Source organism: Falco biarmicus, chromosome 4 (genome assembly GCF_023638135.1).
Source record: "Falco biarmicus isolate bFalBia1 chromosome 4, bFalBia1.pri, whole genome shotgun sequence".
NCBI lineage: Eukaryota > Metazoa > Chordata > Aves > Falconiformes > Falconidae > Falco > Falco biarmicus.
In genome coordinates, this window is record NC_079291.1 from 28,034,448 (window position 1) to 28,049,108 (window position 14,661).

At 43.9% G+C, this 14,661-nt stretch overlaps 1 protein-coding gene across 1 annotated transcript in view; it reads right to left on the minus strand.

Moving 5' to 3' along the window:
- Nucleotides 1-14,661, minus strand: part of VOPP1 (VOPP1 WW domain binding protein) — a 65,338-nt gene that overhangs the window by 6,837 nt on the left and 43,840 nt on the right. The gene's annotated exons all lie outside the window — the stretch shown is intronic.

A 14,661-nucleotide genomic window follows, 5' to 3' on the forward strand; every position in this document is an offset into this window, starting at 1 on the left:
CTTCCAACCCAAACCGTTCTGTGGGTCTATGAATAAGAACAGATTACCCTTGGCCAGATAAACTTGTCAATCACACATACACATCTATGACACAGCAATATCATTATTTAAGAAGTTTTTGCATGTTATTGGAACTGCCTTCCTATACACTTCTTTCAAAGCCAACTCAGAAAGACTGAATGTAGTTTATATAAAAGGACATGTTATAAAGAAAAGCAGTATTACTCTGTTTTCTTTCACAGTAAATGAACACTGCAGACCTCAAACATGAGCCATCTGAGGTTTTATTCACTGCAACAGACAATAATTGCAAGGTCAAAACTGCCAGATCACTCACTCTCTGCAAATCAGCAGCTTCCAAACAGAGAAACCACCAAGCGCAGAGAAAACTTCAAGCATACCATTATTTGCAAATTTAATGGCATTTTTTGCTTCTCAGAAGTTGTATTGGACCGCAACTGCCAACACCTCCCGTTATTTAATTAGGCTTTCCTCTAAAAACACCCCACTACATTTCAAATTCATATTTCATATGGCACAGAACCGTTTTAAAGGTGGTACAGCACCAATCACTGTAAGCACAAGGCACCACTTCATTACAAGTCAGCACATGCATTAATAGCAACCTCTGAACAATTTCTGTGGTAACTGCCGCTTCCCACCCTGATGAAACTTATTTAGCAGGAAAAAGGACAGAGGTAACACAGAAACTATGGTATGTGACAGAATCAGATGAAAACATGCAGATATCCACACACCAAAAGAAAAGAGGAGGTTACCACAACTGCATTGATCTTCTTAAGGGTGTTCACATCTGTATGCTTAATGCACGTATTGAATTAAGCATCTGGGTTTGGAAATTTTACCCAACATGCATGACTGTGCTCCCGTATTTGTATGCAAACTAATAAAAACTTCAATTGGATAACTGTACAGACAATTACACATTTACACGCTCAATTAACAAGCCTTCACTCACAAAATACGTCGTCACAGAGGCTTCAGCCTTTAATTGGGGCCAGAGAAAGATGCTCTATGGATACATAATCCACTGTTTTGCAAGTAAAAACAGTTACACGCTTTTCTGATGACAAGTAGGCAGGATTTCAGCAAGCCGGAGGACCCGATATGATCAGCATGGCAAGGTCAATTAATATGCTCAGGCACCCAGTTTGAGACTCGAGCAGAGTTTAAGTTGCTCATGCTAAAAGAGAAAATACCTGCTTTGCCGTCCCTGAAAGTGACTCATTTCCAACATCCTTCTTTAAAGGTTGCCAGGACCCTAAACAACTCATACTCAAAGCTACCAGACCTCACAAAACTACTGACAAGGCTCAGCAAGTTAGCATTAATTTCAGTTCCATCAGGACCAATAAATTAAGCATGCCTCTCCATGCTCCCCAAGTGGATCAACCCAGCAGGAGCTTTCAAGACAAACATTAAAGGCATGAACAGAACACCCTTATGAAATGGGGTGGCAGCCACAGCCTTCTGTTAAACCAGTGGTCACGGTAGCCCCTGTCCGGTCTTCAACATGCTTTTTGATTGGAGCACCTCACCCATATCGCTGGGCATTTGCCCCTTTTGCTGATGCTGCACAGTAAGGACTTTGCTGGGCCAGAAAAGCAGAAAGAAAACAAAGCCCATAAATCTAGAAGCCCTTCTTGAGGCAATTAAGGAAAAGAAAAAAGAAAAAGAAAAAGGATTTTAGGGATGTGAAGCAGCTTTATCTCTGCCTCCACATACCAGCTCTGTCAGCCAGACACCTACACCTGACCACAAGCAGGATGGGGAGCGGACGCACCAGGTTGGCCTCTGGCTCCAAAGTCATTGCCCAGATCTAGCCCCAAAAGCTTAACTTGCACTGAAAGTTAAAATAAAACAGAGAGCCCAGGGAGGCTGCACGTACGCCTCCCTCGTGTCCACCCTTGCCCTGCTTATTTTGCATCTGTTTTCTCCAGAGTCAGAAGAGATGGGAAAAGGCTATTTTAAATTATATAATTATGGTGTTTCAAACAACCAAAATTAAAACAGCATCGGCATGAGAAGCACAGTACTTGAATTTACTTTTTATTTTTAATTTCTAAATTGTCTGGGCTACAAGTCAGCATCATTTTTAAAGTCTGAGTGGCTGAGCTTTTCTTCCAGCAGAAGAGGGCTAAAGTATGGTTGTAAGCCAGAAAGGCTCAACTGCTCAATCTTCATGAAGCACCTGAGACCACTGAAGGGCAAACAAACAGGCCGCCAAAGAGTTCTGCCTCCTACGCAGATGATTGCAAACAATGATGCGAAGGAAGGAGTTGTCCCTCATCATGGCTGGATTCAGAGAAGCTCTATTTTCTAAGAGCCAGCAAGCTTCCCGAGGGAAGTCATCCAAAGACAAGCTCTGCACTTGCTGGGTGGATCTGCGAAGCTAAACCAGTATCACACCCAGAGGAAAATCCTTTGGGATCTGACACTAGTAACCTTCTCGCTTTTTACCCATAAAACCAATCAGGCACTTCATTTTAGGTGCCTGCAAGTATGGACACAGGCACCCGTATGTAGGAGCCTGGAATCAAGGCTGATGCCAGGGCAACAACCTGCTCTTTGCATTCCCCACCACTGGATAACAGCACCAAAAAAGGCTGGAAGAACAAGCAGCCCATCTGCGATCCTGCTGTAGGGGTACTGCAGGAGCTTTGCTGATCTCTTCTCAATTCAATGCACCATAAGAAAAACAACACAACTTCTGACAACATCAAACCCGATTACAAGAAAATTAACTTACTTACAGGAGCCGTATTTATTATCAGGTGAAAGACAACAGTAAAATCAGCTTATTAACGGAGAAACATAGAAGCTTAAGTATAAGCCTTTGATGTACTATCTCTTACAGCCTGACAGCAAATCCCAGCAGAATTAAGACCCTGGTTCGTTAAAAAAAACCACAATTACACACACAATTTGTATGCATACTCTTTAAGTCACGCTCACGCTTTAGCTCTGCATTATGGAGGACTGCTGGTGCCCAATGCCAGCTGAAGAAGACTGAGCCTCACTATCAATCTGAACTGGACCAAAGCCATCTCCTACAGAAGACTCTTCTAAAGCCAGTTTTCCTCTTTCACACATCGGTGATGATCCCAAGAACTTCATTTCCCTAGGGCAATGCTTCTTTCATTGATCAAAATTTAACCCGTTACAGCGGATAACAGATGATCCGTTAGTTGCTTTGCTAATCTGCAACCTCACCAAGCATATGGTCTCTCTTTGAAAACTGTCTGCAACATGAAAAGATGTACCTCCGAAATCATACATCATTCATAATTCAGCAGAGTGGAATTAATGTGTCTGCCTGTCCAACGACTCGCACTGCTAGTGCATCAAGGAACTGCTGCGTCAGAGACAAAGTTACCCTGCCTGTCAGATCACAGCACCAAGCTTTTCGTATGGGTTCCCACTTAAATCGTGACTCTGAACTTCTTCCCTTAATGGACAGGCAAAGCACAAAGTTTCACGTGAGGGTATACGGTATGACCCAAGCCCCACAAACAAACCCCGTTTTTTGTGCTCAATGAAATGGTCCAGAAGCTCTTCTCCATTTACACCATCTACACAGCTGAACAAGTCCCTTCTTACCAGAGCTGGCACAGCAAAGAACTGCATCTAAAAATAATTCCCTGATTGGCGCTTGCTGAGAAGCGGAGATGTTAAAGAGTTAAAGCAAGGAATACAGTCTTCAGTAGACTGTGTGGCCATAGTGGTCCGAGTGTTCCCTGTCCTCACTCAATGTGGGTATTCCCCATCAACACCATCCCTTTGAAATGCAGGCTGTAGCATTCCTAGGCTTCCTCTCCAGACTGATGCATCATATGTGCCAAAATCTGATTTAGTATTTCAGATATTTGATTAGCAATGGTTTTTGGAAGAGTAAAATGCAATGTAAATTGTTAATCCACGTGTAGTGGCAGAAATCCTACTGTAGACGCAGAAGCAAGAGGATGGGAGAGTGAAAGAACCACAAAACACCCACAACCACCAGGTAACAGTAAACTGCATGATTTCTAACCAGTGTCCTGAAGACAAGCCTGACTTAATTCCGAAAAAAGGTTGCATGCCAGTCATAGGTGATTGCTACGTGTCTGTGTAAGATCTATGAAGCAAACTGGGATTCACTGGAATACAAGAAGCACTGGCAGTGTCTGAAGGGGAGGGACACCAAAGGGAGACAGAAGTTTAGATCAAGGAGGATATTGCAGTAGACCCAAACTAAGAACAGAAAAGCAAGATATGGGGGGAATGACTAGTAGCATCAGATTAAGTTATGGAAGCCCCAGCTGTGGTCCTAATACTGGCATGGGCAAAAAACCAGAAGGAGAACCATAAGTGCTCATAAGAACTGGAAGGGATGGACTGGTGAGACTGGGTCACCTCCAGGCAGACTCAGTGCTGAGCACTCAAAGCCAGAAGGCTGAGATTTGCTACCATTGAACAGATGAAGGCAGACAGCTGAAGTGTGCATACATATTCACTTGTTCTAGGACAAAAAAGTTTTGGTTTGTTTGGTTGTTTTTTTTTAAAAAAAAGTATTTAATCCACCTGGAAGTCAACTGCCAGGATACAGTGGTGCTGAACAGAGAAAAATAAAATGAGCCATGAAACAAAAACAAAGTAGGCAACCGCCACAAATTGACTAGCAGAAAGAATTCTGAAGAAGCTCAGAGTCTTGGCTGTGCTATGTACAAGGTGTAAAGCCACTGGGCTCAACCCGACTGCACTGCCACAAGACTCAGAATTAGACCTGAAGGGTGAGCAATGAGGAACAGGATCAATAGAAGGCGTAAAACATAAATGAAAAGAGAGGGAGTTATTTTTCTACTGGGTTTGTTTCACCATTGATCAATCCATTTCAGACCATTCTGTATGTGCATTTCCATCTTTCAATAAAAAGCAGGTTTCAAAGCAAAGCCGCTGCCTGTACCGCTACGTAAGGGAAGACCCAGGTTATCGACTGCATGCATGGGGAAGACCACCAGGCATGTGGAGGAACTTAATGCTGCAAGCATGGGGGTGATGTCATCCCAAGGAATCCATTTCGCTACAGCAGCCCACTGAACATGGAAACTGAAACACAGGGTCCAACTCTGCACTCAGGAGTCCCACCTAAGTAGCTATTTCTGAGTCCCAGAGGGGTTTCATCTCTCTCCAGAATGACGCGGTAACACAAAGGCCACATCCCTCCGCTGGCACCCACTCAACTGCTTGAGGAGCAGTAACACGGGCAAGGTCTTTGGCTGGTGGAGCAGTGCGACGGGCAACTTCTGCTTCCCAGCCCTGGTCTCAGTGCTGGTCGTGTCTCCTTGGCCGGCTGTGTACACAGCCTGATTTTCAGCCGGGACACAGTTCCACCACAGTTACTTGCAGCCACAGGTTTGCAGCACCCAAAAGCATTTCTCTTTCTTTTCTCATACATAGCAAAGGCAGTCTCTTAGCACATGGCACAAACAGTGCCTTGTAAAACTCAGGTCTGATTTTGGCAAATATATAACTAATATATATAACAAATATGTAAGTATATATATGTAACTGCTTCACAGATGAATGCAGTCATGACCTCAGTGGCACATCTGTACTTGAGAGTAAAAACCCATCGCTGGTACCCAGGAGAGCACTGGAGACAGAGTTACCCGGGCACTTGATAAATCACCCAGCCCTTAACTACGTACAAAAACGTAAGGCAAAAAAGAGGAAAAGGGCTCTGTCAGGTCATTTTTTTTTTCTCCAGAGTAGAAATAACAGAGACAGAAACAATATTTGCTCAGATTAGATTTCTGTCTGCTTTGACAGAACTAAAATCTCCCACAACGAGACAAGATGCTTGGCTCCTATCCTCCACACAGACATGAAAAACAAGAGCAGGCAGCAACTGAAAAAGGGATTATTTCTCAATTATTCTTTAGCTGAAGAGCCTATAACCACTGTCTCTGCACAGAAGCTCCACAGAATATGGTAAATCCTCCCCCACTTCTTGTAGAATGAGAAGGATTTGCTCAGTTGCTCCTATTTTCTCAATTATTTAGCTGAATAATTGAGAAATATTCATTGAGAAAATTGAATAATTGTCCAGTTGCTCCTAGTTTCTCAATTATTCTCTAGTTGAGGAGCCTATAACCACTGTCTCTGTGCAAAAGCTTCGCAGAATGTGATAAACTCTCCCCCACTTCTGATGGGCTGAGAAGTATTTGCTCAGTTGCTCCTACCAAACTGACCCTTCTACAAGCCTTTTACTACGCAACAGCTTGCCATAACCCCAGCCCTCTGTTCCCAGAGCCCAGGAGGAAAGCCGCACCACAGAGGGACCCTCCTTGTTGACTGTCACGGCAGCATCTCTCACCATGTGTGAGACTTTCTGACCAGCGCACGTGTGCTGGCCAGAAAGTCATCCAGAAATTTTCTCTGCTCCCTCTATGGCAAAACCCAGCAAGAATTGCTGTGGTTTGTATTCGGTACCTTAAATAGCCATTTTTCAGCATCAGCTGCAGGCCTTTCTTTCGCAGAATGAAGCAGAGAGAACCAGCATAGCTTAAGGTAAACAATGGATAACCTGTACAGCAAGTTTTAATTTTCTGGAGGTAGAATTGTAAATGTCTAATACCAACAGGAATGAGGACTCCTAGTTAATCATCAGGCCCCTTATTACACGGATAATTAGTTCTTCATACCTCAAGCTGCTCCCAGTGGGTGAGCAGCCCTATTACATCTAATCGCAGCTCTGGGAGATGATAAGCAGCCTGCTGGCAGGGGGCGATGGGTGTCTACTTCAATTTAAAATACTAATGCATAGTAAAACTTTTTCTTTTCCTTCACCAAGGAAATGATCAAATGCCAAGAAGAACTAATGGCCAACAGTAGGTGCCACCAAGTCTTTCAAAATTTTAATCCAGGGTCTCTCTATCCAGAAAGGGTTAGAAGCTTCAAGATGATTTCGGGGTCAAGCGCTCCTTGATGCTGTCCACCGGGGCTCAAACCAGGTATGAGCCTTCCTCTCCCACTGACAGGAAGCCAGAAATGGATTCTCAGCCCTGCACTGGGATTCTTGCCTGGGACATGGAAAAGTTAATGCTCGGATGTGTATTTCAAGTTAAACAGCCTCAACTGGAAAAACTGAGGCTCACTCATGATAAGACACAACCGTGGTTATTGCATACTCTGGAAATGAAAGGCGGGGTGGGACTGGGTTCCCTCCTCTACCTCTGCCAGCGGAGTTTGGTTTCAGGGCAGCACTCCGCCAGACGCCAGGGACTGCCCTCTCCTCCTCACTTTCCTCAGAATAAGCTGCCTACACCTGGTCAGCCTCCAACTCCAAAACTGGTCAGAGCTTCGAATCTCGGATTAGGTCAGTCACCTGCTTGATTGCCTGTGCAGGCTGAGATATTAAATCTCTCTCCCCTCTTCAGGACTCACTCATGGCGAGTTAATTTGGTAGCCTAATTCTCCCCAGGTTGCGCACCGGACAACCGATCTGTCGAAGCAAACCCAAGCACATGGCAAGGCATCGAGTTGCTGGGTGATTACAGCAGCCAGGACTACAACCTCAACAGATCCATCAACACCAAGGGAAGCTAGTTCCTTATTTGAAGCAAGGCATGTACCACCTTAAGGGCACGAACCACCGAAGCTAGTTGCGATGCTTTGTACCATTACTGTTTAAGGCCACGCAGGACTGAGCAATGGTGGTGGGGTTTTGTTGCCTTTATATGCAGATGATCTGATAATTACTGCTGTCTTCCTTCACTTACGTTCTTGTGCTGAACTACATATGCAAACAGGCCCTTCCTGCGGCTGCTCGCTGCTAAATTGGTGGCCCTGGCCTGAGTCCAGGTCTCCGTTTCTGTATGCTGCCAGCCATTCAAGGTGCCTGGAAGCATGAAAAACTATTACGCTGCCTCCCCTCTCCCTCCCTCCATGCTGGCTTTAAATCAAACAGAAGAATAAATCAACAGCTAGATTACTGCCCTATGCACACACCTGCTGACACTTCATGCAGCTGTAATTGCAACGGGAATGCTAAGTGTATCATCAGGAAAGCCAACTTAATTAAAAGCAGTAAACACAACAGGATGCGGGGCACAGAAAGTGGCTCTCATCGTGAACATGCCCTGTGTCTAGACTGGGTTTTTGTTCCCAGCCTCTTACACACATTTTGAACAAAGAAGTGCTCTCTAAGCTATCTTAATCAGATAACAGTGAGAGAAAAATCACTTTTTTATTGTTTGCATCTGGAACGTTTTGCAGATTCTTGATAATGCACAAAGTTACTAGTATAGACTGACCGCCAAGCACGTAAGGGCTTACATTCAAACCACAGGTGAATACAGCTGTGTGACAAATACAAGAAAACTTAATCTGCAAAAGAAATGGAATGTGTGGAAAAGGCCAAGAAATTTATATAAAAAACCATGAAAAATGACAAACAATACAATCAGCATTCTCCATAATAAGAAAAAGAATTGACTGTTCCCATGTAGGGTGGGAACATGTTTTAAACGTGAAGAATATTAATTAACATTCCTTTTTTAGGCTTGCATTCATGTTCTTATACTAATTATAAATGAAAAATTAAACAGATTTAATCAAATAAATGTGTAGATGTGCAGCTGTCTGCAATAAACTACTTTCTATGGCAGAAACATGCTAAAAACACAGCACTTCCACCCGCACATGCCTTTAACATTAATTCAGGTTCTGTTTTGCATAAAAATTAGAACGAGTTTACAAGACAGCACTCCCTTAGCTTTATTCTATTCTTCACACGTTTGCCAGCAGCAATGGTTAACATTTTCTTCCTGAGAAAGTTTCTATGTTTCTTTCTGGAGGTCTTTCACCTAGTAGCACATCAGTAAACACCCAAAACATACTTAAGACAAGGAACCCATGGCAGAGCTCCAACGAAAACAAGGCAGTATTCAGGAGGCGGAAGCAGGTACAGGCTACCTAGGAGGAGTTGAAAAATGACCACATACACAGGTGGGTGTGATGGCAGGAAAGCCAAACCTCACCCACCAGTGACAGCTGGAAGCTGCACCAAGTGCAGCAAAAAAACTTTCCACCGCTACACTGGCAGTGGTATCTGCGGACCAGCTGGAGAGCAGCAGTCATCATTTACCTCAACTTCAGCAAGGCTTTCCACACCATGTCCCTCAATACTCCTGTACCCAAGTTCAGACATTACAGCCTGGACAGGTGGATGGCTAGGTGGGTAGAAAAAAACCTGGTTGGATGGTGGGGCTCAGAGGACAGCGGTCAGCAAGCCACACTTACGCTAGAGAGTATAAAGTCATTTCTGGTAGTACCACCGAGGTCTGGACCTGTCCTGTTGACCAGCACGTTTCTGGAACTGGTGATAGAGTGCTCTCACCAAGTCTGGAGATGGCACCCAGCCAGCGAGCTCCAGGGCAGGGCTGTCACTCAAAGATCTAGACTGGCTAGAGGAACGGCCCGACAGGAACCTCATGAAACTGAACAAAACCAAATGCAAAGTCTTGCTTGTGGGAAGGATGAACATCTTGCTGGCTGTGGAACAGCTCTGCTGAGAAGGCCCTAGGGGTCGTGGTAGACAGCAAGCTGAACGTGAGCCAGCAGCGTGCCACAGCAGCAGTAAAGGCCAACAGCATCCTGGACTGTGTCATCAGAAGCCTAACCAGTGGCTCAAGGGGAGTGACTGTCACTTTCCACCGAGCATTTGTTGGACCACACCTAAAATACCGCATTTGGTTTTGGTATCCCCAGTAGAAAGAATGAAATTGATAAATGGGAGCAAGCTCAGCAAAGGACCACCAAGATGGTCAGAGGCTGCAGCACTTGCCCTGTAAGGGGAGGCTGAGGGACTTGGGTTTGTTCAAACGAGGGAAAAAATGGCTTCAGAGGGATCCAAGAGCAACTTGCTAGTACCCAGGAGGAGGTTACTACGATGACCGAGTCAGGATCCTCCCAGTGGTGCAGAGTGGGCAAAGAGATGATGGACATTAACTGAAACAAAAAGAGGTTCTGACTTGGTATGTGGAAAAATCACCCACCATGAGGACAGCCAAGCATTGGAGCATGTTGCCCACAGAGGTTGTGCCATCTTCTTCACTGGAGTTTTCCCAAGACCTAACGGGTTAAACCCTCGAGCAATCTGGGCTGACCTCATGGCTCACCCTACTCCGAGCAGGAGGTTGGACTGGAGGTCTCCTGAAAGCCCTTCCCACCCGAGTTCCTCTCCAATTCTCTATTCAGAGTTACTATCTTTTCCTCTTACAATATCACGTTATTTAACAATTCAATGCACAATAATCCAGCAGGATGAGCTGAAATAGTGTTAACTAAGTACCGGACAGCATCAAAACTCTTCTCTCCCTCTAAGTCTGCCAACCCCCTCCCTGCGGGCAACTACTTCACTGACCCAGCAACATCAGCCACAGCACCTCTATCGCTGTGGACACGTGCTTACCACTCATACTCAAAAACATTTGTGCTGCTTTATAAACATGCCACGGAGCCTGGAAAGGAGAGGATTAGAAACATGCAGGTTCTAGCATCTGGAATTTATCACCTCATTAAAAGCTTTGATGTGATGGCACCTAACAACAGGAGGAAAAATAAACAGAAAAGACCTATGGGATTGGTCAGTCATCCTGGGGAACATACTTCAGCCTGCAATGAGGGGACATTCACAATCATTCTAATCAAACTATTCCTCAGCAGCAAAATGTAAGACAGCTTTCCCTCTACTATTCATTCCCAACTGAAAAGGGGAAAAAACAACCAGAGTATCTTACACAAGGAGGTCATTTTGCAATCTAATGCATTCACTGCCATTATTCACACTATTGCCACATAGGAGAAGTATCTTGATCATCTCTTCCCCCAGACATCAGCACTTCAGCTACATCTAGAATAAAATTGAGCTGGCTTATTTAATTGAGAGAAGGATGAGGATCCATGTAGAGGATCAGAGTCAAGTCTGTTGAGACAGCTTTAATTCTGAATTGCTTTCCGTGCATCCACACAAGATGATGTATGATCTAATTCTTTAAGCAAAGTCAGGGATAACTTGGCTCCCTGCATTGCCAAAGGATAAGAATTAGACTCCAATAACTAATTCCTTTCTCTGCTTTATATTTGTTTACTTATTTTTTCAGGCCACATAAATAAGAATTTTGCTGAAGCAGAAGGAAAGTATCTAACTGACAATATCCTGCGACTCAGGCAACGAGGACGTGGAGAAATGGATAGTTTGGTTAGCGAAGCAACTTAGGAGCAATCTTGGGAATTCTCTGTATCAGTAATAGAAGACCAATGTATGTATCTCAAAATCCTGGCAAGCTTTCCATGATAGCTTCTGGTCTGAAATAAGTTACATCTTATTCACACAGCAGAGGCAGAAAAGTTTGGAAAATTATCAACTCCTCAGCCTAGCCTTCAGAAATGGAATTATACTTGGAAGAAACAGGCTTGAATTAAATTTTACTGCTGATCTATGAAGTCTAGAATAATTATGTTCACTGGAACATAATTTTTAAAAAGGTACTAATACCATTAAGCATTTGGACAGAGAGATGTATCATTAGTTCTGTAACAGAGACCTCCATTCTTTGCCCTAGCTGTTAATACAGAAAGCATAACCAACAAGTTTTCAGAAAGCTTTGAGTCCCAACTCTAATAACTTTTTATTTTTAAAATATGTACACTGGAAGACAGATTGAATCAAAAACTAAAAACACCTTAAGCTCCAAAAGAAGAACAGCCACATCACTGCAGGTTCCCCCCACCCCCAGTGTAGCTGAATTTCCAGTACACTTGTTTTGGCACACTGATTTCTCATCCCATGTTCCTCTTGCTTAGCAGACACAGTCTTATCTCTGTCTTCGGATGGCTGAAGTAGAGCCTTTACAGGAAAGATTAACTCAGCTATCTTGCCTTTAAACTTCCGATAAAAGCAAAGAACCATTCTATGTGACAGTCCAACTCAGATTTCTATTACTCTGGGCAATTTAAAGAGAAGCAGGCTCCTTCTAGGAGGATGTGCTACCCACAAGAGATAAGGCATATGGACATGCCAGTCTAGGGGTGCCTTGGTCTGAGCATGCCACGCTAGATCTGTGAACAGACACAGGACTCAGTATTTCTGAGCTGACAAGCCAACCTTTTTACTGTAATAAAAAGTGTCTCCAAGAGAAACATGACATACTGCCAGCATGGGACTGAAATCACAGGGAAACCATTAAAAAGGATTACATTGCTGGGTTTCAGAAGTCTCCAAAGATAGTCTCAAGACCAAAGGACCAATTACATATGTTAACTGGGTAGAAAAAACTTTTGTCAGAAACCAACGATAGAAAGGAACGGAATGAAATCTATTGCAAACTCATTTGACTAAATATATCTGCTTCATATGGACTGTTGCTCCAGAAACTGCAAGTTAAAATAAAACCCTATACTGTACACACTAGTTTCACTACAGCACATCCCAAATCTAGACTTGCACAGAGGAGACACTCTCTGGATAAAGTTACGTATTATGCCTTTAGATGATTTAACATCTATCCATATGCTAATGGAGAAGATCCTATTCATGCCTCCACCCCCACAATATGCAGAATACTCCCTCCCATTTCACCAGCGTTCACCAAAAACCGTACTATGCTGATTCAACACTGACTCAAATGTGCTAAAATGAACAACTTTCTGTGGGATTAGCAAGTTGAATTAACTCAGAAGCATGTCAAACAAGTGCCAAAGCAATAGGACTTCAGCCTAAGGTACTGAGGTTGGTGTTGTGCCTCTCCCCTACTGCAGGCAGCAGACACTGAAATTGCAGGAGTAGCAGAGCAGGAAACCCCCGGCCTGCAGACAGCGATGACCTTCCTGTTGTTTTGATGCATGCCCCCGTTAACCCTGCTGGGCTCCTGTGTGCTCAGATACCCTCTCTCGCCTCCCTTCCACATTGCTCCACTTGCCACACATCATCTATCCTCTGAGCTTTACCATCCCCACATGCTTATTGTCTTTCCTCAGCGTTTTTCTTCTTCACCACTTAAACTCACAATCACAATAACATCACTAACGGACACTCACCACCACACTCACCGAGCACAAACATCCCACCCTTTCCCCTTCCTTTTTCCATTTACTAACACGATCCAACAGACTGGCAGTCCATACGCTCCTACGTAATGACGCAGGCAACAGGGTGCCGCAGTAACTATCAGAGGCACACGCAACTACTTGTAACAGTCTTCCAATTAACTTGTTCTCTTCCCCCACATTAAAAGATCTCCCAAATCAACCAATGACCCACCAACACCACAGCCCTGCTCACAACTTTCTTCCCTCCAATGTTCAAAGCTGTGTGCAATTCCCATTAACCTCTCTGACAGACTGGAAAGTAAAACACACTGCTTTTCTACAAGACACTCCATTTCAGCACACAAAGAAAACAGTAAACTAGTTACCAAAAGAAAACCAATTAGGAAGTAACCTTGCGTGCATCAGGTAGTAAGCCTCCCCTTGCACCCCCTACTTTTGCAGGGCTCAAGATGTATTTACCTGTGGCACGAAAAGTCTGAGCAAACACCCAGTATCTGAGTAGCTACCCCTTGGTAATACAAAGGGAGACAAAAATTAGCTGCCAAAGCATGTGGGGCACAAACGTAAGCAGAACACCGAGGTGATGAGTAACACACTCCTGAATGTCAAGGTACAGTGAGATTTCAGTAATTTCATAAAATCCCAGCTTCTTTCCCACATTGCAGCAAAACAAAATAAAATGTAGGTGGAACCAAAGGCCTGTTGTTATTAGCATGCAAAGAAAATGAACTTATTTAAATTCACCCATCTGTTCTGGCCAACCACTATGAGTAATTCTCAACACTTCAGTCACCTGAAAAAAAAAGACAGTGTGTTCCGGGCACAAACATTTCCTAAGCAGTTAATAATCAGGATCGCAGATGATTAAACCATACAGCATTTCATTCTTCCAGTGAGCTTTGTTTCTTGCCTGGCTTGCTGACTGCCTTTTGTCTCCAGCATTTTTCTCTCCCCTTTCTGGCAGATGAAAGTGGAGGTGGAGAAGAAAAGGGAGGGCAAGTTCTTGGGTAGCATGAGGATTACAGTAATTTCCAATCCTTCAGCAACAAAGTTTTCTCAGGGAACAGATGTCCTAACGCTGCACCCTACTCCTCCACCCCACTTTAATTTTTTATTTTTTTTTTAAACTTGCATTTACAGGTGTTTGCAATTATACAGTTATATAACTCGGGGACAAAGTTTAGTACATATGTCCTTTTTGACCCCACATCCACAGGGAAGATACCTCCCACCCACACATTTCCTCTGCCTTTTTGTTGTTGCTGTGGGCCATTTAAAACAGAAGACTGCAACTCGGAGAGATCCTCACTCGTGCACCTACGGGTCATTGACATTCGGTTCACACCCAAGCCTGATGTAAATGTAGATGCCACTCATCAAAAGGACAGTTATTTCACGGGTGACAAATCATCCCAACTCCCTAAACTGAACAACAGGAACCCACTTACTTTCAAAGTGTTCCTGGTATCCTGCCTGATTACCTGCCCTTGTTCAAAACAAAGGAAGAACTGTCCTCACATGGCTCTACTTATGTTTCCTTCCAGCACT